Here is a 24,917-nt window from a genome sequence, read left to right as displayed (position 1 = left end):
CTCAACATTATAAAAGGTTTAAATTTACAAATAGTTCAGTAAGTTCCTTTCATAAGGGAAAGATGTACTTCTAGACGGCCCTATAGAGTGAACGCTGGCTACCCACGAAACTACAGGCTTGTTTTAAAATGTATTTGTGATCTTCAGTCAAAACAGATTCGAGTTTTATTGTAGGAATTGTTGTATATGAAACCGGGTTTTCTGTTGAGTACAATGTATAGCTCTTGCAAAAACACCTGCACAACGCCAGGTGGAAAGGAAAGTACTAATTAAATAGTGTCCATGCGAGATAACATCTTTCATTTCTGGGACTCACATTTTAAATAGCAACTGTTTAAAGTGTACAATGTTATTTTTTAAGAACTCAAAAATATTTAATTTAGCATTTGAATATCAGGGTGTGCTTAAAAGTCAAATTAGTTCAATAAGTATGCCCACTGTGTGTTTTTGAGGGTTTTGAGCCACAAACCCTCCTCCGTCGAACTGAAGACTATTTCCTTTGCTTTAGGAAACCCACCGAAAGGAGTTAATGGGGACTGTCTCTTTAAGGAGAAAGAGACAGGAAGTCTAAGTGCTGGTTGTGCTGAACTGCGGCTGCTAAGTTCTGCTGGCTATTTTGTGCTGAAGGCTGGGCAAAAAACAGAAGCCTGTTAACTTCAGCCCCTCAGTCTTCGCGCGTTTCCAAAACAATACAGGCTCCCTCGGCCAAGTAACCTCAGTTTTGAAGTGCGCCCCACTGCCCCTCAGAGCACCGGGGCCCGGCGTGTCCTGGAGGATGGGAAACCACGCCAAATGAGGTAAGCGAGCCCTGCCGGAGGCGCGTGCCGCTACCAGGGGCAGGCACACGTTGCAGAGAGAGGTTCGAAGAAATACTTTCAGCAGATGTTTTTGGTGTGTGTGTGGGAATGGGTGTGGCTTTGAGAGTGTAACGGAAACTGCCCTGGGTTGTCAGTATCTGCGGGCAAAGATAGAGCGGCTGAACACACAAAATCCGCTTTAATTCTGATTAACGAGATAAGTATTGCTAATGCGTAGACAGCGATTGCCTAGGTCTGAGCGTTCGGATGTGCTGCGCTACTGGCGCAACTCAGGGAGGAACTATTTTTGCTTTTTTTTTGGTCTGTTGCGGAGATATTTATTTTTAGTCACGCTTGCGATTTCATCATTTGAGTATAACGTTGAATTTAAAAGTACAATTCTTCCATGCAGCTGGCCACATCCTACTTGCAGTTGTAGTTTAAAGGCCGTTGCTTATAAGGCTGAGTTCGGAAAACATGACCAATACCTTTAAACTTAACCACGGGCTACACTGTGAGTGGGTGGGAGCCGCTCGGCGCGTCTGTCCTTCCAAAACCGCAAACTTCCCGCTCTGGTACATTATGTGTCCACGCGAAAGCAGCGACACATCATCATTTTGAAACCAGACCGGCCCTAGTTGTGCTTGGGAAGTGGAGTGTATGTGCACTCTGCATCTCAAAAGAGAAAGGATGCCCCAGGTTTTTCCTTTGCATTCTGGTACTTGTAGTCCTAGATTTAGAATGAGAAACTTAAACATACGGGTAGAAGAATGTAAAGAAAGGGCCATAATCAGACATGCTGCAGAGTGGCGTTACACAGTTTACCCCCACAGGGACCAAATTGTGACGAGGGCCCCTAAAGTCTCCCAGCGCATAGATATTCATTGGCCTTGGGTGAAACGGGCCCCTAAAGTGTGTGTGGTGGGGGGTCCCACCTGCACCACAGGGGCCTCTGCCTTAAAACCCTGAGTGATCGGATCCGCGTGACACCATATTTTTCTGCGTTGTCTTTGATGCTGTAACCGAAACAGATAATGATGCCATTGCACGTGATACGTGACAACATATTGAATTTCAAGAAAAAGGGTGCGAAGGAGAAATTCTATCGCGTTCAACAGAAGACTGACTCTTAATCACGTGAGCTGGTGAACCGACGGGTCAACTGTGAAAACAGGCAGTTCCACGTTAACTTAAAGGTCCTTTTGATAGGGCAGCAGAAACGGATCTTTCTCGGAGTCTGGAAGGAGACTTCGAAAGAATTGCCCTTTGAATTCGAATTCACTGCTGCCCCTGGATTTGTGAATGAACACAGCTGCACGAGGCACATTTATTTCATGAACAACGTTTTAATACTGCTTGCGACCTCAGTATATTTCATTCTTCAAGATAATTAAAGAAACGTCTGACAATGCTCACTTGTAGCCATGTTTCTTACATCTGGGCAGCACACCCCAGAGCTGTCAGCTGCTTCCCTGTCGCGTGGTACGTTCCATTTTTCTTCCACAAGTATTACACGGTGAAGATGGGTCATGGGCTTCAAGCCTCTTCTGTAATAAGAGCTACATATGTTCAATGAAAATCAACCTGAGCCACTACAGTTGTATTGAGACCACATTAGAAAAAGATTGCACTACCAAATGCAAGCTTTACATTAGCAGCAGTGATCATCTCAGCCCATCAGGTATGGTTGCCAGCAGCAATGTGATGTGAATTTGTAGAGCGCAGCCAATCGCCCGTGAGGGTATCAAGCCGCTGTAATGTAAGAAAGCGGTGCAAAAGGGGTTGGTGGTGGACGGAGCATCTGAACCAATCAAACACTCACATCCAGTCAACAGATCTGGGTTTAATCCATCACCGTACTTTAGCCCACTCTGCCACCCCAGTTCAGACATGGCCATATGCAAATCAGTCTGACCCTGTGCCTCATGGGAACAGTCCAGCCCGAATGTATGACATTGTTATGCATTCTGTCCATCAACTGTTGTTTTTGTAATGTAAGAAAGGCTTTTCCAATGGGGAATGCCGCTATCTGTGTAATACATAACAACCACAGCTGCAATGCACCTGGCACCGAGATTATATTATTAGTAATAAGTCAACCCGGTGCCACATGATTTATCACAGTTTTAAAAATATTTTGGAAATTCAACCACTTGTCTCCAAAAGACAGTTTATGATATCTAAAAATAGACACATTTTCTAGCTGATTACACTCTTTTCAATTTTGGTATAAGAATAATACTTCAATTAGGCACAAACTTAGTATGTACTGGGTTGCACGTAGGAGAGCTGCTTGCCGGTAGCTGGAGAGCTACTGGTTGGAGAAGCCGGAGATAGATAATGTGGTTCACCTTTGGCACTATAAGCATTGCTTGCCGCTCCAAGAATGATTTTTGTTGTTAGCTGAAAAAAAGGGGCTTGAAAGTCATTCTCATGACTTCGTGACACAGTGTCAGTTATGGTACATGGCCTTTTTTGTGAACCCTTAATACCCTTGCATTCAACAAGGTTGTTGTCTTTGCCTTTCACTCATTGTAATCTAAAATCTTCCATCTTTGGCCATTTTAGAGCTATGTATTAACATGCCTCAAGATTTGCTATGCATGTTTGTAGTTGATACAGTGTCTGCATTGCGCTACATGTTTGCGGACCCTCCGATAGGGTGACTACAAGGCTCCATGCAACAGTGGAACCCAGGATTTCAACTCCGGGACAATTTTGCAGTATTATGGGAGTTTTAGTCTTGTTTCACTTTACCTGAGCTAGTTGGGCCAACTCCTAGTTACAATACTATGTAAAAGCAAAGTCCAGGTATGGAAAAGTGATGTCCTGGTGGCATGGAGCCACCTGGGCACACTATGTATGGGTGGCTAAAATATTGGTTTATATTAAATGTAGAATTTGCGTGATGTCATGTTCAAGAGCACACCTTACAGATTGAGCCTGGTGTTAACTGTAATTGCAGTTTATTCAATGTTCGATTGAACCTAATTGCTTCGCCGATTTATCAGAAAACAAAGGCCTATGACTAAACAGCTCAACACGTTTAGTAGACACATTTCGAGAAGGGTAACATAACTGCCAGGCAGCCCTATGTCACATGACTGTCCCATCTTCCCTGAAACATTCAGTCTTCATAATCAATATCCCCCTTTTTTTTTTAAATAAATATAATGGGATTCATTAAATTACAATGCCCAGAATGTAAGTGGGGTTAGCTAAAAGTCAGAACTGGTAGAAGGGCCAGGCATGGGTGTACCTGAAGGTAAGTGAGGGGGGAGAGCCCCCTGTTTGAGGGTCAGAGGCAGGAAGTTGCAGGATGGGGTGATCTTGAGGCGTCAGCAGGAAGTGGTTTTAGCGTGAGGTGAGGCCCGCTACTGCCAAAGCAGAAAGTTGACAGAATGAGCTGTAATGACTAACCCTCTCCCTATTAGTGTTGGTAACACATGCAACAAAATGCAGACTCGTTGCATTTTGAAATGTAAAAAGTTACAAATAAGTGGCATTTACAGCATCCGGTGGTTTAAAAAAACAAAAAAAAAACAACCAGCCATGTTTATGTTGGACTTGCTTTTGGGTACCTCTTGGCATGAAGTGTCTGTCGCGTGTAAAACTGTGTGATGAGTTTATATGTTTATGCCCGTTAACTCCACTATCCCCACTTGAGCTTTCAGGTATTTGCCAGTCATTAACTTAAAAATATTCTCTTCTTGGTAGACTGTGGTTATTAGATGCAGTAACTAATGAAACAGTCTTCGGGGGTTAATCTCCAAATGAAGGAACATATATTTACCCCATTCTAAGAAACATGATCCCAATCAAGGACATATTTATACGGGTAACCTCTTAACAGGTATTGCTATTCTACACTGGCACCTGTGACTCATATTGCCAGCTTCCACATGTCGACAGTAACAGATAATGCCAGCTTCCACATGCCATGTGTAACAGATATTGCCAGCTTCCACATGCCCACAGTAACGAATAAAGCAAACTTCTACGTGCCCACAGTTATATTCCAATCCCGTTGCATCAATACCATCAAAGAAAACGCTGGGACGCAGACTCAAAATGTAAGTGCCATTACTTTATTCCACACAGTTCGCCATGACCCATTTCAGCCTCGTCTTGATCACATATATTTATATATTTTTGGACGAGTTTTATATAGAGGGAACTGGAACTGAAGGTGTCAGAGTGCTTTACAGACGGACACATTCATTTTTGTTAGGCACAGGAGATTAAATGATTTGCCGAGAATCACAGGATGTTGTGCGTTCCTGCCGAGACTCGAACTCAGTTCCCCAACTTTGAGGTCGACTGCTCTAGCTGTTAGGCCAGCTTCCACGTGCCCACAGTAACAGAAATACCCATCTTCCGTGTACTTCTATAATGGCTGTACCCATCTCCACAGTGTCACAGTATGACAACATTTCCAGTTATTGGAGTCCCTCCACACGCCTGCTCAGTCTCCTTTGCTCCCTCCTATGGCATCCCTTGAGTGTTGGTGTGTCAGAAGCTGACATCACTGTTTTGAGTGTAGGAAGCCTTAGCCTTTTGGCAAATTGCTTAGTTAGCGGCAGGACTAGTGCTTGTTTTTGGATTACAAGTTAGGGTAAGAAGGGTGGCGTTGGCGCTTCTTGGCCATAAACCTCCTACAGTATACTGAAAAGCTACAAAAATTAGCTACAGAGCCAAATCTGTTCATAAAAGATCCCAAGTAGTAGGTAGATTCTCTTCTTGAAGTGAGGCTCACAGGATGGGTTTAGCCCCACCACAGCCCGCCATGTTTATGGGGCAAGGCGCTTGGTCAGACATTTGTTAGAATGGAAGATATCAAGGGCAGCAAAAGTACTCAACAATGGTGTGGCTCCTCGCATGTCACCCCCATGGCAGAACTAAAATCCTAATGTTCAACCACTGAATGTGAGAGCGGATGGACAACAGAGCTTTAAACTGCTGCCAAGCGGCACCCACCATCTTTCAGTTGCCCTAGTTACATGTCTTGTAGTTACCTAATGGCAGGTTATAGGTCTTTGAGTGTTATGTAGGTCTTCCCTCTTCTTTACTCCACCCGCACGCCGGCGCATGCCTATTAACCTTTATCATGGCTCCAACCTCTCTGGGCTGGATGGTTGGTGCACAATGAACTTCAAAGCCTCACCAAGTTTTTAAGAACACTGAGACCCCGGTTAAGTAATGCCTTTAGTGTCTAAGGGTTTACAGACAATCCAGGGTAAGGAAACAAGGTCTGCTGTGGGTTGTCGAGGCACTGCTTCACCGTATTGAAATGTATAGAAAACACTTCTACTAGCAGAACTCACTCACTCACCCATTCAGACAGCATGGAAATGCATACATTTCCTTCCACTTGAAATTGGTGACAGCCAGAAATGTCAGATATGCTATATTGGCTTCAATGTAGCAACAGAAGGGAGGTATACAAAAGGGTGCATGGGATGAGCAGAACAACAAATTAGATGTGACCCAGCATAGCAGAACATTTGGTAGCCTGTTAAGCATTCACAGTTCCAACACACAATAAGTACGTCTGGGTGGTGCAAGTGTGAAAGGATAGTGACCTCCCAAGGAGTGATCAGACAGAGCAAGAGAGCACTTTGCTGTTAGGACGAGAACCCTCACTCACCCAAAAGTGATGTGCTTCATCATTGGTTCCCCTCCTCACACTGGAACTGCAAGGTACCCAGTGTGGGCTATGACTCCCCAAAAGAAGAAAGGGGAGGAGCGGAGGTGTTTTCTATATCAAGATGAGCAATGTAGAGGTACTATACTGAGGGGCAGAGTGCAAAGATAGTGTCGCTAAAATTATCTCAAGGTGGGTGGAAATTGTCCTTTATTCTGGTGCCCCTAGTGGATAGAGTTAAAAATTGAGTGGACAGAAGTAATGAAACTGTCCTATCTTATGTGGTCAACATGTTTCTGCCAGGTAAGACTCAATAAAGTTTAAAGGCATTCTTCAGGACTAAAAAGATACGTGACTCTGCTCATTAAAACGTTTTACCAGCCATACTGGTAAACTTGGTGGTTATTTGGGTGGCCCCATCAATGCAGTAGGGTCTGTCTATAACTCCTGAGCGCATCTACAAAACTACGCTCTCCATCATCAGTCCCCACCCAAATACAGAACTTAGCTCCTTTTGTGTCCCGTCTCAGATGTGGGGCTGGCGTGAGGTAGGGAATCATCTCACCAATCAGAAAAGTAGCAGCTGACTTAGCATCACAGTGGACGCACGTCCTGCTTCAATTCATTGAGGAAAAGGACAAAATACAACTATAAGATACCACTATTTGTGTCACCTGTCTAACATGTCTGCAAGGGCAATTTAGACCCCTTTAAAAGGACATTGTGGTCTTGGAATGGTAGTTTATCAACTTCAATGTACGTTTGGAGAGAATTGTTGACAAACCCTGCAATTATGTAGGTATTCGGTAAGCACATCATGTAAGTTGGGAACAACCCAGTCTTGTATTTGCATTGACAAAGGATCTCTTGAGATGTGGGCTGGTAAATGCAATTGATCAAGAGCTATCATAAGTAAAACCTGAGAAATCACTGGTTTACCTGTAGATATTTGTCTATAAACTAAATCATCCCCTGGCCGGGAGTATCCTCTAGACTCCCATAACTGTTTCTCTTATGAATGAGCAGCTTTCAGAAACACTTGAAGATGTAAATTGCTGTCTCAGCATAATGAGACATGACATTATCAGTGATAGTGTCAGATTCAGACTCAGACGGCGAGACAGTCGGGCCACTAAAACAGGGACATGTTGTGGCTAAGTATGGGCCAAAAATCCGCTCCGCTCGCGAAATTTGCGGATTTTCGGCAATTTCGCGATCCGCGAAATTGCTGCAAAATTCGCTCGTGGGCGGATTTTTTTTTTTTATTGATGGCCAGCTTATTCAAGGGACCAAAGTTACAGGCACACACGGTCACTGGCGGCAAATCTTATGTCCCTTTACGCAGCTGCAGTGTAGGAAAAGCACCATACATTTACCCAACGAGGTAGCACTTACTGATTAGCCAGTAGAAAGTACTCCAGTTGAGTAGAGGTATTGCACAAAACGGTGGCATCTTCGTGGATAACTATGCAGGGCAGGATTCATTCTGGCACGAGGCTCCTGTCACAAAAATTAAACCTCAACAAGAAGCACTTACAGATATAGCAGGTGCCCGAGTTGAAGCTAACTTAGTAACCATTTTAGAATGGCGCCGTCAAGCTGCCAGAGTTAAAGTTGCTTAGTTGGAACTTCAACTTTGGCAGCTTGCCGGCGCCATTCTAAAATGGTTACAAAAGTTAGCTTCAACTCGGGCACCTGCCTTAACTCTGTAAGTGCTTCCTGTGGGCCAAAAATTAAACCTCAACAGGAAGCACTTACAGATATAAATAAAGCAGGTGCCTGAGTTGAAGCTCAAATTCAGTAACGTTTTAATCAGCTCAAAACATTAGTGAGCACGGTCGAGGCTGGGCAAGTGGGCTTTAACCCCATATCTGCAGTCGAAAATTAGCTGTAATGCCCGAGGGAGGTCTTTGAGTTTCTCGAGCGCAATCCCAGTGTAGTTCCTGTGACCAGGAGGCTGCTTTCTCCTCACCTGCTGATCTGCTTGCTCTGTGACCCTTTATACACTAGAGGCACCATTGACACACATAGAAGCCCCGCACCACACACTAGCTGTATCAAACGTCTTCCCGCCCTTTCCCAACTATGATGGACAGCTCACTCAAGGGACCTCGGCGACTTTTGGCGCGGTGGCAAAGTTACAGGCACACATGGTCAGTGGAGACAAATCTTCTGGCCCTTTATGCAGCTGCAGTGTAGGAAAAGCACTTTACATTTACCCAACGAGTTAGCACTTACTGATTAGCCAGTACTCCAGTTGAGTAGAATTTTTAGACAAAACGGTGGCATCTTCGTGGATAGCTATGCAGGGCAGGATTCATTATGGCACGAGGCTTCGGTCACAAAAATGAAACCTCAACAGGAAGCACTTACAGATATAGCAGGTGCCCGAGTTGAAGTTCAAATTCAGTAACGTTTTTAATAAGCCCAAAACATTAGTGAGCACGGTCGAGGCTGGGCAAGTGTGCTTTAACCCCATATCTGCCATCGAAAATTAGCTGTAATGCCCGAGGGAGGTCTTTGCATCCCTGAGTTCTCGAGCGCAATCCTCGTGTAGTTCCTGTGACCAGGAGGCTGCTTTCTCCTCACCTGCTGCCCTGCTCGCTCTCTGACCCTTTATACACAAGAGGCATTGACACGCATAGAAGCCCTGCACCACACACTAGCGGTATCAAACGTCTTCCCGCCCTTTCCCAACTATGATGGACAGCTCACTCAAGGTACCTTGGCACCTTTTGGCGCGGTGGCAAAGTTACAGGTACACATGGTCAGTGGAGATAAATCTTCTGGCCCTTTACGCAGCTGCAGTGTAGGAAAAGCACTTTACATTTACCCAACGAGGTAGCACTTACTGATCAGCCAGTAGAAAGTACTCCAGTTGAGTAGATGCAAATTGCAAAAAAATCAGCGAGTTCGCAGGAAAATCTGCAGATTTTTTGCGATTTTGCGCAAATTTGTGGACCGCAGATCCTCAAAATTTGCCCATACTTACTTGTGACCCTGATGGCACAGGCGGGGTGTGCGCCTAGCTGCATCTTCAGCTGCCCAATCTGCTAGTGCATTACAGTGTGACACAAAATCCTGCTAATTTGTGTGTGCCACACGTTTCATAACTGCCACTGGTAACGCAAGTTCCTCTATTAAAGCCTCTAAAAGATTCCTATGATTTACAGGACGTCCGTCTGACTTAAGGAAGCCTCTCCTGCTACATCTCATAATGCTGGAATGTACAATTGTAGTCACATGAGCCGAATCTGAAAAGATTGTGATTACTTTTCTTACTCCCTGCTTAAGGACCGCTATGAACTCTGTTGCTAGTGCAGAATAATGTGCTGGTAGTATTACCTGCTCTACTATGTGGAGTGTGTCTGAAGAATCATAATGTTGTGCTAGGGCCACTGCTGCACCTGAATGTCTTACAACTGTGTTCTGGTCAGTAGTAGAAGAACCATCAACAAAATAAACCATGCTACATGGAATGGGTACCTCTTTTGCTTGACTAGATTAATTAGGAATATACATTGCTCAGTAATGTGCATCATCCTCAGAGTAAAATATAGGATTCGCAAAGAATGGCGTAGGGTACACTGTATGACACTTCATAACTTTCAAAGATGGTAGTGACAGTATCACCTCATATCCTGATACACTCTGTAGTTAGAATAGTCTTAGCCTTCTGAATGATATGATACACTACATGTTCTGCATAGAGAGACAAAGGTGCCCCCATGAAAACGGGGGCGCTCCTGTGCACTGCAGTGGCAAGAGCTTGGTCACAAGGATAATGCCCTCTCATCACTGAATCCAATTGTCCATTAAAATATGCAATGGGTTTGTGTCCTAAGGGGTATTTCTGCTTAAGGACAGATGTCATCCCTTGAACATTGCAATGACAAAAGAGAAAAAAACTCCATGGTTTATTCACAAAACTGGGGCATTTGTTATGTCAATTTCTGTCTTTCACCTGTTTAATAGAAACTATCGAAGGCGCTATTAAACTGCTGTAATCAAATACCTATTGTCTCACATCTTGAAAGAATACAATTGTTTTCTTAGAATCATTATCAAACAGTTGATCATCCAATATTTCCCTAACCATTTTTCATGGCTCAGTAAATGTAACACATGCCCACAAGACATGGTCATGATCTTTGGCTACCAAAGTTCTTTAGGTTGGTGCAATCTTAAAGGCCTTATTTTTAGTAATCAACTCATTTTCAGGTTTCCAAGAATCTTGCCCTTGTTGCTGGAAATTAAACTCTTTAGGTAATTGAACATCTCTTCTCTATAATGCTGGTGTGTCTGCTATTACTGTGTACACTGCTGTAGTAAATGCTTCTATATCAGTGGGTCGAGCTCTAATTTTATCTCCAGTAGACAGGTCTACTGTTACAGTCTTTGATCCTGGAAGGTGGAACTCCAGGGGTAGAACAATCCTAATTCCATCAGGCTAAAAAATAGTAGTCATGTTTAATTTGGTCATAAGATCTCTCCCCAATAGATTAGCTGGGGCAGCTGGAGAGAACAGTAAGCAGACATCAATGTACATTCTTCCTATTTCCATCTCCACTAGTTTAGTAAATGGAACTCCCTTTACCACCCCCAGAGAATCCTTGTGTGTCGATTGATATATTCGACATTGGAAGGTCTCGCTCTCTAATACAAGATCGAGTTGCTCCCATATCTGGAGAATGCATACCTCGTCATTCATAGCTACTGTCATAGTGGGTTTCTCATCTGACCTGTGCATTGCTGACAATACTGGACTCATGGAACTGCTCTGTGGGCACCTTCATCGTGTGTATCCTTCCACATAATTTGGAAAGAATGTCCTCTTCTCACAATTATACCTCCCTATCTACTTTGAGGTGGATTCGCCATTGGGAGTGCTTGGTAACTTTGCTGTGTGACATTTGTTGCACCGGAGGCATTCCTTGTTGCTGCACATTTTGTGGTGGTGTCTGAGGGTACATATATTATTTGTGGGTTTGACTGCGGCTGCACTACTGTATTTCCTGGCTGATTGTAAACTCATGTCATTCCATTTAGTTGTGTCAACAATTAAATCTCTTGGAGGAATCTATTCTTCAACCTCATACGTACTCCACTTCTTACAATCCATGCATTGTTTTGCACCCATCTAGAAAAGGACCCACAAGACAATTAATATCAATCAGTATTTAATGTATCAAACAATATGGAGTAACTTATACAGTTACATAAAAAGAATCAATAAAAAAAATATTGCACAAATTCACTTTAACAAGAGAGATGACAGATAAGACCTACACATTGGTCATTAAAACATTGTTAATTTTGAAGGAGTCAAGGGAATTATTAAGTTATCTGTGCCCTTTTGAACATATAACACATCGTTCCTCAAATTTAACAGCGATGGGCGTCCGCGAGTTTCGGTCGATTGACAAAGTAGCACCACCTTCTTCAGGACAACAAGAAAGATTTTTTCCCTCCTAAGAATATGCAGTGTCTGTCTCCTTTCTTTAGAAATGAGGCACACTCTAGACTGACAAAGCTGGTCTCAAAGATTTTTGCGTGAATTTGTAATCCTCTTAATTTTCTGGATACCTAGTCTATTCAGAACCAGGTATAGTAGATTCGAATATTTGTAGACCCCCACAATGGTGTTCTGTTGATATACTTCCACTCAGTAGACTCCTAAAATACTCAATCTTCAGACCATTAATTGTCATAGCAATGGTATAAAAGTGGAGACTTCTTGTAATTCGGATCCCTCAGGAGTCCTAAATGTACTAAATATTAGGCCTCAAAATTCAGCTTCCAGGAAGTGGTCACAGGGGCTAATCAGCCCTCCAGTTCGCTCTGGTTACCACCAACACCGCGTCTATCAATTTTGGTATTTTTCAATGTTATGCAGTGGCTCGCGTCCCGAAATGTCTCTGTAAATCGGAATGTTATTCCCATCTCTTAGTCGTATAATCTCTAACACAATGTCTATATCTATGACAATGACATGTTAATCCATCCTCTGGAGACCTATCCTGCCCTTTCCTATTCCTCGCCGTCCTCCTCTGCTACTTCCTTGTGCCCTTACACTATCATGCTGTTGTGGGTAGTGTTGTTGGGTGGTTCCTGGGACCAATACAACAGACTTTGCAATCATCTGAGTGGTGGCTGCTACTACAGCTCCTTCCACTGCTCCCTTCTTTGTCAACTTTTGCTGCACTAACTTCGCTGCTGCTTTCTCTGTCACCTTCAGCTTGGTTCTCTCTTTCTCCTGCTTCCTTTTTATAAAAATATATTATACCTGCCTGTATCTCTGTCAAGGGATTGGCTTCTAATGCCATTATATTATCCTATACATCAGAGGGTAAATCCTTCTTCACTACATTGTAAAACACCAAAGCATTTCCCCCGTTTGTGCCTAACCCTGACCTACTTCTTGAGGTAAATTTTCCTTCATCCTGCTAAGAAACTGAGTGGGGTCCTCATTTGGTTGCATTTATTGAGCAATGAGGAACCCAATGTCTTGCCTGTCTGGATACGTTTTCCTCAACTGATCCCAGACTACTGTCCAAACTAAATTGAATGGAGAACCATCATACCTAGTCTCAGTGAGATAAGCACGTCTCAGAAATTCCAGATAACATTGGCATCAGCATGAGGGAGGACACACATTTCTTGGCAGCAGGTCTCACAACAGATGAAACTATGCTGCAAGAACAACAGTCTCAGTGACACATGGAGACTATTAAACCATAGTTGTGGTGACTACACATTTTACACCTCTCCACATCATACCTTCATGAGAATTGATTATATTCTAAAAGTTAGATCTCTAGTTCCGCGGCACAGAACCCCAAGATTAATCCCATACTAATTAGTGACCATGCATGCATATTGCTTGAACATTCACTCGCAGCCACACACCCACCCCCAAATGTTTGGTGCTTAATGACGCACTCCTGGAGGACGACCAATCCAAATCCAAAATTAGTGAAACAAGCCAACAATTCCTGCAAGAAAACCGAGCAGGTGACATCTCTGACTCAATTAGATGGGACGCGATGAAGGCTGCTCTCAGGGGTACCTCAGTGAACCATGCCGCCTCCAGAAACAAATCCATGAACACACGTCTTGATTCTATCAAATGGGAGATCAAGTCCCTAAAGAAAACCATCAGACACTCTGCTCGCTCCCAAGACCTTCCTAAGCAGCGCAAACTATAATCTGAGTACATCTAATTACTAAGTATTGTAGTGCAGAAATGGGTGGATATTGCCAATGCGGAAAAATTGACCACTAGAAAGAAAGCGGGGAAGGCTCTTGCAAACTATCTAAAGTACTCCAAATACAAAACTATCACCGTGGCTATTAAAAGCAAATCAGGACTCGCAATAATCTCCCATAATGAGATGATAACTTCTACTCTGACCTCTACACTTCAAACAACACAATCAACCCCAAAGACTGAGTTTCATACCTGAACACCTGCTCACTACCATCGACCTCAGCAGAGGACAGATCCCTACTTAAGTTTCCAATTACCTTTGACGAAAGCCACTCTGCCATTTAATCCCTCACACCAGGCAAAAGCTTGGTCATTGTCCTCGCCCACCATGGCGATGGCTCTTGATGCCGAAAAATCCTTTGATAAGGTCTCTTGGGCCGTTCTACACAAGGCAACTCCGCAAATTCCAACTAGGCGAGAATGGCCCTCTATGCTGCTCCAGCGGTGAAAGTCAGGATAAATGACCGACTATCCCAACTAATTTCCTCTAGCTCAAGGCATCAGACGAGGATGCCCTCTCTTTCCCCTCCTGTTCCTATTACCTATTGAACCCCTCCTATGTTCTCTAAAAGCGAATGACGACAACAAAGGTGTCCAATTATGATTGTGTAGGCAACTAGTTGCAGCCTACACCAATGGCTTTCTAATCTTCACTGAAAAAGCAGACAAAGCTATCCCAAACATCATGACAGAAATCAATACCTACTCTAGGTAGGTATTGATTCCACAGAGGGTGCAGATGTTTATACCACCAGAAAGAACCCTCACCAATTATGCTAAATTCTGTGCCCACTCTTAGGACTGCTCCCTCTTTCAGCAAGCATTGGCATAGATAATAGGTCCCGCCTTTGGACCTTATAAGTGTTTAGCTAAACAAATAAAAAAGGATGTTCCACTGTCCACACCAGCTAGAACTATGATGTCATGCTGTCTGCTTGTTAATAGGTCTGTGCACAAGGTAAACCCTCGCTTGTAAGGACTGTGATGGGGAACAAGGGGATAATCCATTACTTTGTAAACGTGACATTTCAGGCGCATTTGTTGCAGAACTGCAGATGAAGTGTCTTCACATGTTTCTGAGCTATGTGGGCACCGATGTAAGACAGAGCAGAAGAGTGGGTACTTATCTATCGGGGGCTTGGAGGATTCATCAGTGGACGGAGCAGTGGCTCAGAGATGAACCGTCTGGAGGGCTGCAATGAAGCAGGTCTGTGGACATCATATGTGGCTGATCTGCCTTAAATAGCTTTTTGTATTTGCTGGACAGTAAGCACCTGCAGTAGTACCCTAGCAAATTTGTTAGCAATCTAGCAAACCCTCCAGATTCATCCATCAAAAAATAACGTAACTAAGTGGCTCCCAAACTGTGGTTCGCAAGCTGATTTTTGTTTGGTTGTTAAAGTCCAAGCAATAAATAAAGATGCCTTTGACTTCTGTATTTATCTTGGCACATTTGTTGCACTTCAATGACAGAGGTCAAATGTCAGAACAAGGGCCACATACATCAAGCATTTTACAAGTCGCAAACAGGCCGATTTGCAGAATCGGCCCGTTTATGAGCGGTAAAAGGCCTTTTCAGATGCGTCAAAGGCATTGCATTTGCAAAATACGTAATCGCAATTAATTGCAATTACCTAAATTGTGAACGCTTTTAGGGAATCATAAAATTTGATTCCCTATTTGGGATGCAACAAGCCTTTCCTAAATGCGACTTCGCATTCAGGAAACACTACTTACCATCAATTGCAAGTTGATGGTAATTTTCAAAAACTGTGGCACACACACACATCACCTTGGGAAATATGTGTGGGCAACATATGCACACAAGCCAATTTTGGGGGTGCATCAGGGTGGCCTTTTGGCCCCCTAGCACCCATGAAATTGCATGCTCAATTTGTGATTACCTATTGTAATCGCACATTGCAAATGGTTTCTCATTCATTCCTATGGGCCTCTGGTAAATGCTACTATATCAGTGAGTCGAACTCTAATTTGATCTCCAGTAGACAAATATACTGTTACAGCCATGATCCTGGAAGGTGAAACTAAAGGGGTAGAAAAAATCCTAGTTCCATCAGGCTAAAAATAGATAGTCCTATTTAATTTGGTCATAAGATCTCTCCCCAATAGATTTGCTGGGGCAGCTGGAGAGAACAGTAAAGAGCCAGCAAATGCCTTCCTCCTATTTCCATCTCCACTGGTTTAGTAAATGGAACCCTCATCACTACCCCAGAGAATCATTTTGTATTCATTGATGTTATAAATTGGAATGTCTAGCTCTCTAATACAAGATCGGGTTGCTCCCAAATCTGAGGAATGCATACCTCTTGTTATTCGTAGCTACTGTCACAGTGGATTCCTCATCCGTCCTGTACATTACTGACAATACTGGACTCCTAGAACTGCTTTGTGGGCACCTTCATTGCATGTATCCTCCCACATAATTTGGAAAGAATTTCCTCCTCTCACAATTACACCTCCCTGTCCACTTTGAGATTGAGTCGCCATTGGGAGTGCTTGGTAACTTTGCTGTGGCGGCATTTGTTGCACCCGAGGCATTGCTTGTTTCTGCACATTTTGTGGTGGTGTCTGAGGTACATATATTATTTGAGGGTTCGACTATGGCTGCAGTACTGTATTTCCTGGCTGATTGTAAAGTCATGTCCTTCCATTTTGTTCATCCCATCTATAAGAAAGTCCTGCAATCTATTAAAAAAAAAAAGTCCGTATCTATGATAATAATGACATGTTTGATCCATCCTCTGGAGACCTATCCTGCCCTTTTATTATTCCTCCTCTTCCTGCTCTGCTACTTCATTGTGCTCTTGCACTATCCTGCTCTTGTGGATTCTGCTGTTTTTGGGTGGTCCCTGGGACAGATCTGACACTTTGCTGTCATCTGAGTGGTGGCTGCTACTACAGCTCCTTCCACTGCCCCATTCTTTGTCAACTTTTGCTGCTCTAACTTCGCTGTTATTTTCTCTGTCACCTTCAGCTTGGTTCTCTTTCACCTGCTTCTTTTTATAAAAAAATAGATTGTTCATGCCTGTATCTCTGTCCAGGGGATGGCTTCTAATGCCATTATATTATCCTATACATCAGAGGGTAAACCCTCCTTCACTACATTGTAAAACACCACAGCATTTCCCCCTTTTAATTCCCATGATATGCTTTTTGAGTCCAATTCTCCTTCATCCTGCTAAGAAACTGTGTGGAGTCCTCATTTGGCTGCATTCATTTAGCGATGAGGAACCCGACGTCTTGCCTGTCTGGGTATGTTTTCCTCAACTGATCCCAGACTACTGTCCAAACTAAATTAAATGGAGAACCATCCTACCTAGTCTAAGTGAGGGTAACATTTCTCACTTCAGCCTTCTGAAAAACAGTATCTGTTTAATCTCCTGTAAGAGAGCTAAGTACACTCTTCATGCCACTTATTAACAGGGTAATACCTGCAGTTTCCTTTTTAAAAGCTCTGATCCATTTCCCTGCTCCCTCTGTAAGTAGCGGTAACAGCTTTATAAGATTCTCCTTGTCCATTTGTGGCCAAGGAGTGTAGTGAGGTTCTGTGCATATCAGGGGCATCAGATAAGAGAGTGACAGAATGTTGAGGGTTATGCTGTATGGAATATTTGTGACACACACGTAAATGTTTCCGTATGTAGGGAAATCCCACTCTGGTTCTTCCTCGCCATAAAGAATACAATCCTCAGCATTTGCCATGTAACATGGCTCAAAGGACCCTTCCTGTGGCTATGGGCTCATCTGTGGGGCCAAACCTTCAGGCTATCCTGCTAAAGTATCCACATAAGGTACACCACTGTATCAACTGTTTTCTCCTTCAGCAACTATATCACTAGGGTTGAGAACAGTACTGTGTAAAAAAAAAACGGATTGAATACTGATCTGCTGCATTGGTCTATCACATAGGGTCTATTCTCACATAGCTTCACAAGATCCCATCCTGGCTGGGCATGTGTTCCCTGAAACAGCACTGCTCAAGCTTAGTCGCTCGGGGTTTCCTAGTTGTTGCGAAAATGTCCTGTTCTCCTCATCTAGTGTTTATTCGATTAGGCAATTCCATTGCTTCCTTGATATGGTCAAAATCAATAAGGGACCTTTCTTGAATGTTAATGTCATAAGTAGAGCGCTTAGCTTCTGGAGTTCGAAGTATTTTACCCATGTTGTCTACACGCCTATGCATTTACTCAGCACTATTTGCCATTCTCCCAAACCTTCCCTGAATTTACCATGGCAGATTATCATATTGTCCTTCTCTCCCTGCTTCTGTCACATCCCTTCTGTCTTCACTTTGTGATAAGCATTCCTGAACTCTTTCAGGTGAAACTATTATATTCCCCTTCTGCCAAGGTGGTAAATTATCTTTAGTTCTCCTAAAATACTCCTCTCTCTCATTGAGATACTGGCCATTACGCCATACTAACAGCTTTGTCTACATAGTCATTCCATCTAGCAATGATCTCCATCTCTTTGTTGTGGGGTAGACATCCGCTCCCTAACTACCCTTCCTGTTACATCCTTCTTCTGTTATAAGTGCGATGTTGCTGATGAAACATGTCACAGATTGTCATGGTCTCCTGGACCCTGCTCTTTCTCTCTACTATCCTGGGCAGAGGCTGGATCTAAATGTAGTGTAAAGTGTGCTTCTGGTTTCCTGAAAACTGGGAGTCACTCACTCAGCCATGTGCGTGATACATGCCAATTTGAGTTGCATTCTTGCCTCTAGAGGAAGCCAATTCAGAGCTTTCAGATGAGTTGAAATGTGGTCGAATTTCCTTGAGCTTGTTAGTAGTCTGGCGGCCGCATTGAGGCAGGCTTTTAAAGATTTAATTTAATATAATTGCGGGTTTATATAGCGCTAGAATCGACTCCCGGAGGAGTATCTCCGCGCTTCGACCGCTGGGGAACCCGTCCTGGCTCACCCTGAGAGATGGTCCCTAATGGGTATCTCTAAGGTGTGACCAAGCATCCCCGGCGGTCTGGGGGGGCCGTTGTGAAGATGAGGCAAGCTAATGCCCAGAGTTGCCGAGTGTGGTCCCTGACTGGAGTAGGCACCCAGGCGAGAATTATCGAGCCCGATGACCCTGGTCCACGACCCTGCCGCGTCGGGAATCGAACCCTGGTCCCGGGCCGTCCTCTGCTTACGGGTCTGCCGCCTCTAACCAGTGAGCCACACCACTTCACTTCACCACTTCAAGATGCCAGAGAGACCTTGGGTAAGCCCGAGAGGGTAGAGCAGCCATATTCTAGTCTGGAGATGACTAGTACCTGGACTGCCATTTTTAGGTTGGGAGTGTCAAGGAAGGGTTTCAATTTCCTTAGGTAGCTCAGGTGGAATCTGGCTGATTTGTCCATCGAGTTAATGTGGTCCTGCATGTTCAAGTTGCAGTCAAGGGTTATTCCGAGGGATTTAGCCGAGTCTACAATAGTTGGAGGGCAGTTTAAGGCTGTGATGGCCTTAATCCATATCTGAGTCTCGTGGTTGGTTTTCTGAAGTGAGATTAGTAGGAATTCTATCATCTTTGCGTTGAGTTTGAGTTGGTTGGAGGAGAGCCAGAGGACAGTCAATTTCAAGGCCTAATTCAGGGAAAGAATCTCCTCCAGGGAGGAGATTTTGATGTAGATCTGGGTGTCGTCAGCCTACATGTGGTAGGAGATATTTGTGGTGTGTAGTACTTTGGCAAGCAGTTCTAGGTAAAGGTTAAAGAAGGTTGGGGACAGGGTTGATCCTTGGGGGACTCCAGCAGTGACCGGCAAAGGAGGGGACAGGTTGCAGTTAATTAAGAATCTCTGTGACCGGTTATAGAGGAAGGACCTGAACCATTCAAGAACAGCGCCATCCTTTCCCATCCTGGGTTTAAGGCGTTCGAGTAGTATTTCGTGGTTGACCGTGTTGAAGGCCGGGGAAGGATCAAGGAGGATTAGTAGGCAGGTTTTGCCTTGGTCAAGGGCTTGCAGGGCATCATCAACAATGTGGAGAATGGTGGTTTCTGTGCTGTGCCCGGGCCTGAAGCCAGATTGGAAGACCTCTAGTAGATGGGAATTGGCGATATGCTGGTTTAGCTGCTGTTGCACACACTTCTCTAGAACTTTGGATAAGTGAGGGATGTTAGAAATAGGTCTCAAGTTGTCTGGGGAGGCAGGATCAAGCAACTTTTTTTAAGATGGGGAGGACTTGGCCGGCTTTCAGAGAGTCGTGTATTGATCCCTGAAGAAGGGAGACGTTGATTATTGTTGTACAGCTAGGAATGATGGATTGGGCGGTGGCATCTAGGCAGTTAAAGTGAGTGGGTCATTAAAGTGGTTGTTTGGGTTTAAGGTGGAAAAGATTTCCGAGACGGAGGGTTTGTCTTAGAGTTTGAAATCAGTCCAGCGCGCTAGTTTTTTGGGTGAGACCTGTGTGGGCAGCGCAGAAGGAAGAGGGAGATTAGAAAGGGGTTGAGAGTAAGTGGCGGATCTGAGTTTGTTTCCTAAGGTTGTGATTTTGTCAGCGAAAAAGGAGAATTCATCAGATGATATAAGTTTACTTTTAAGGAGTGTAACAATGTGCACTAATATTTTCTCATCAAAGGTCCCTTCCTTTGATCAGGGTTACGTGTGCTTCTGAGTAGTATTAAACCACTCACTATAGTATTTATGTATTTTCTTCTGACCACCTGGAAAGTTCTTTAGCGTATGCTCTAGGGGAGTCTCCATAGTCCCCCGCCGCCCTCCCACACCCATTTCTAACAACATTTACAATGTAACTTTATCTATCTTCTCAATACTTTTTTAAAAACATTTTTACACTAATCCTTATTAAAAAAAAATCCATACATTGTCTTTTCAGTCAAATGTTAAACATTATACAACATTTCTATTACGTGCATACACACATTCACCTTCAACATATTTTAAAATATGAACACTTCAACTACTTCTAAATGGTAATCAGCAACTGGCCACTTCCTCCGCATTCAAGAGAGGATAGCAATCAAACCATGAGTCTCATAGACCATGGAGTTCCTTCTGGACTTTAGGTTCAGTATGGTCATTTGTGTGTTCAGATCGTACTTGGAGGTAAAGTTTAACAACATCGGCCTTTCAGCTGTCCCTTCATGTCAAATATTGGAACACATATTAGAAACCCAACTTCAAATCACCCACATTGAACACTTCCAAGTTTATATTGGGATAAGTACTCTACCGACTACGCAGTGCCTTAACTTACTATTATGCAACACATGTACACAATCTTGCCTCTGATAACCTTATATTTACATTACATCTGCGTTTACCATTGCCAAAGAGACAATTCATGTACAAAACATGAGACGAAGCCCGCATTTTCCTCACCTTAAAGAAGGCAATCGCAGAGTCCTACCTGATCCGTGAATAGGCAGAACTTTAGGCAACACAGTGTCTGTTAACCTCATCAAAAATGCACAATGATCTATGCAGTGGGGTTGATGATATTCCGATGGCAGCAGGTGCTTGAGGGCGAAAGGGACTCTCTGTCTCACCAAATGCTGTGGGGAAACTGAGATTAAAAAAAAGACAACACTCCTCTTAGCACGACAAACACAGCTCTTTCCTATCGCGGCAGGAAGAGTGGCCATCTCCACACAGGCAAACAGCTGGTCTCAATTTGATGCTACACAGGCAGACACTTATATAGCAACATGAACAATGCTTATTACAAAAGGTAAAATAATGAGTTACTTAGGCATTGCATATTGGTTACAAAAAACATTTTGTCACCTGTGTCCCTAACCTCTTAACTTATTTGCCTACACATTCTTTATTGTAATTCCAACAATGCTTAACATAGCATTTATTTACTTCTTTTGAATGCATGTGTATTTGCGTATATTTTTTATCATTCTGCTCCCAAGACTTCTTATCAGGTTTGTTGTACTCTTGGCTAATTCAATCTCCTGCTCCTATTCAATCATGTTTTCAATGTACAGGGATAACCGAATATGGGCTTGTGCTAAGACCATACATTCCTTCAAGCTTACAAACGTGGGTTTTCCTTTAACTCATAACTTGCAGGTCATTCACTCTATTTTGTAGTGAACTCTTCACCACTTTTTGCATCAGCATGAGATTTGGACTTGCACTGCTCTTCCACCACGTATAATTTCGTATCATATTTTATTGGTGTCTGCAGTAGTGTAATATAATTTCCTCTCCAACAGTGGTCTGCGGTGTTCTTGAACTATCATAGTGCACCTTTCTAGCAATAATGTTCGCTTATTGTTTAGTGCCATTAATGCCCAACTGAACAGCACTGACTATTGTCATTATTAAACCCATTCCTTGAGGCAGGAGCCTGGCACCTTCTCCCAGGCTTTTCAGGACAGCCTCTTATGCGTTTTTTTGTTTTTGGTATTCTCATGTCATGAATTGGGCATTCTGGTCCAGGTAATCTTTCCCTCTCAAACTATGGAATGATCACATCCTGAAGGAAGACTCCTGCATTTTGCACATCCTTGCTAATTACTTCTATTTCCCTCTTCGGAGCTGCCTTTATGAACCCTCTGAGTTTTGAACTCTTTGCTCAATTTTTATTTGTTAACTGATAAAGGTGCAGCGCTCTCAAACACGATTTGCATTTCCCTCTACTTTTTTGCTGTCTTCTCTTTCAAGAAATTCATATAGATAGACCTACATGCTTTTTTTTTTAGGATAAAGGGATTAGGTGAGGACCAGAGGGAAACAATAGTATGGAGAAAGGTTTTCTGTTTCGCAGTGTAAAAACACATTTTACAACCCATTATCAAGTGCCTCGATGTGGAGGCCTGCTACAGCTAATTCATTATTTCAAGAGGAAATCGTTTTTGCATAGCACAAGCGTATTAGGAGTGTGATCTTAAACAACCCTCTATGTAAGCAATTGGAGGAAGGATTTCTTAGAGATGCACTTTGATATCAAGGTGTAGCCCAGGCAGAAGATGGGCCATATTGAACGATTCTGAGTGCCCGGCTGTTTTTATTATTTCTGTGCCTTCATACTTAAGGGAAACTTTTCCCTGTAATCTTTGTAGCAGGCACAACCAGGATACAACCTATTAGGCTACTTTTGGAGATGGGTCTAGTGTATACTGATTCGTTAAACAAGAAAGTTGTGATCAAAAGCAATTTTTGTGCCTTTATTTTTTAGATCTCAAATAGTTATTGTCAAGTACTATTTCATATGACTTTTAGTATTTAATGATGATACTAGCAACAGGATGAACCCCTTCATTAGTGAATAGTTAATTGAAAACCTCTTTCATGTGTGTTTTCAGCCAGTGCTTAAAATGGAAATATAGAAGTGGAGGTACTCTTGAGCCCCAGGCTACCCTTTTGCTATTGAGAAGAGCTGGTACCCTCCCATTAAAAGTTTTGCAGCACTGCTCAGAAGTTTTGATTCTCTTCCTTTCAAATTAAAGAAGTGCAGGTACTAAATTCAATTGAATTATTTGTTTTAGTTAATTAAAACCGTAAAAATATTGTCATTATAACGACTTCATACTATACCAATTAGGGATAAGTTAAGGAAAAAAGTGCGAGCGTGCATTGTAAACCTAGAACTATAGCTTCATTAGTAAAGTGACTTTTAAAACCACGGTTATTGGACTAAAAACTTGTGCAAATCTGTTTGTGCAAATGTGCATTGTAAACAGAAAAACTATATCACCTCATAAAAACTGTTAATGGCTGATGAAAAATATGTTCCGTTTGTGAAATAGAAACAGAGGGCGGGGGGGGGTGTCTTTCGTATGACTGGCATCCGTCCCTTCGCCCGATGCACTGTTTACTTTGATGGTGGAATTAGGTTTGGATATATCAATTGGAGCCATTGTCAGAAATCTCACAAGGTTACAGTTTAGCTGCGGGTCCCCTGGGTTGAGACTTGCATTTATTGCCTCCCTACATGTTTGAATGCCTCTCTCGTTAAAACTTCTCTTTATTATTGACTAGCAGCCCGTCCCGACGTTGTCCGGGTATGGCCAATGTTCAGTGTTGCCTTTACTTTTTGTTTGCGTAGTAATGTGTGTTTAATTAATCCGCAGGTTTTCACTGAGCCATACCTAATTTTGTTTTGCTGTCCTTGTTAAGAGTGTTCCCCCTGTGTGCGAATGTTGTTGTTTCACAAATGTTATAAATTGCGCCGCAGGTGCAGCAAGTGTTACAGTGGTCGCTCAGATGTTTTTGCCTGAAATTGCTTGTTTCTGAAAGGGGCTTTCCTTGTTTACGTTTTCGATCCCTTTACTAATGTCTTTTTTTTTGTTTTTATCGGCGCAAGTACTGGCAGTGTTCCGCTGATAACGCAGAGTGTTTGAAATTCGGAAGTGTTTGTGTAAGTTTTAAATTTTGTCCGCAGCATACGTAATTATTCGGAGCCTTGTGAGTAAAGTCTCGTTCATGTTCAGTCGATTGGCTTTCTTGTCTAAGAAATGGGCACCTCTTTTGTTTACTTTCCTTCCCCTGTGACAACATTGTCGTTTGTCAAATGGTTAAACATTTGTTATATTTTTGTATCGCAACTCGTGTGTGTGTTAATCATTGTGTGTCGTGATTGGTGGGCTGTGCGAAGCAACGCAAATGATAGGCGGCCCTTTTTGTAAGCCTGCTCTCTGTGGCACTGTATTATTACGCCCACAAGGGACTACTTTCCCACTTTTGTCGTTTTTGCTTTTTTTAATGTATATGGTGTCCACATCCATAGCCTATGTCCTTTCTGTGGCACTGTATTATTACACCCACAAGGGACTACTTTCCCACTTTTGTCGTTTTTGCTTTTTTTTATGTATATGGTGTCCACATCCATAGCCTATGTCCTTCTACTACATCTCCCCTTTCAAATGGTGTATTGTGTGTAGTGATTGGTGCAGTACTTTTTGAGTTTACCTGGCTCAAAGGTTTGTGTTCTCTCTTTATAATAGTAGTATAGATGAACACAGTTTGCGCAGGTTAGGACAAAAGCGGACCGCATTGATAAAAGACTTATTATTTGCTTTGCAAGTCTAAATTCTGTGGGACCAGTGTATTTTCATGTTGGTTGGCCAGAAGTGCACTTACTCAGTGCTTGATAGTACTTGCTCATTTCAAGCACTGTTCCCAGTGTTAACTGTATATCATCACTACACAATGCTCTAAGGCTCAAGCATCCATTGTTGGTGCCTCACTGATGTGCGAAGACCGTCCACATTATGGC

At 43.0% G+C, this 24,917-nt stretch overlaps 1 protein-coding gene across 1 annotated transcript in view; it reads left to right on the top strand.

Moving 5' to 3' along the window:
* The first annotated feature begins 580 nt into the window (after window positions 1-580).
* WIPF1 (WAS/WASL interacting protein family member 1) overlaps window positions 581-24,917 on the top strand; it is a 504,830-nt gene continuing 480,493 nt past the window's right edge. Inside the window, exon 1 of the mRNA XM_086956166.1 lies at window positions 581-797. The gene's annotated coding sequence lies outside the window, so the exon portion shown is untranslated. The remainder of the gene's footprint in view (window positions 798-24,917) is intronic.

Source organism: Lissotriton vulgaris, chromosome 2_1, assembly GCF_964263255.1.
Source record: "Lissotriton vulgaris chromosome 2_1, aLisVul1.2, whole genome shotgun sequence".
NCBI classification, from domain to species: domain Eukaryota; kingdom Metazoa; phylum Chordata; class Amphibia; order Caudata; family Salamandridae; genus Lissotriton; species Lissotriton vulgaris.
Note: the sequence above shows the minus strand (reverse complement) of the source record. Positions and strands in the feature narration are given on the sequence as shown.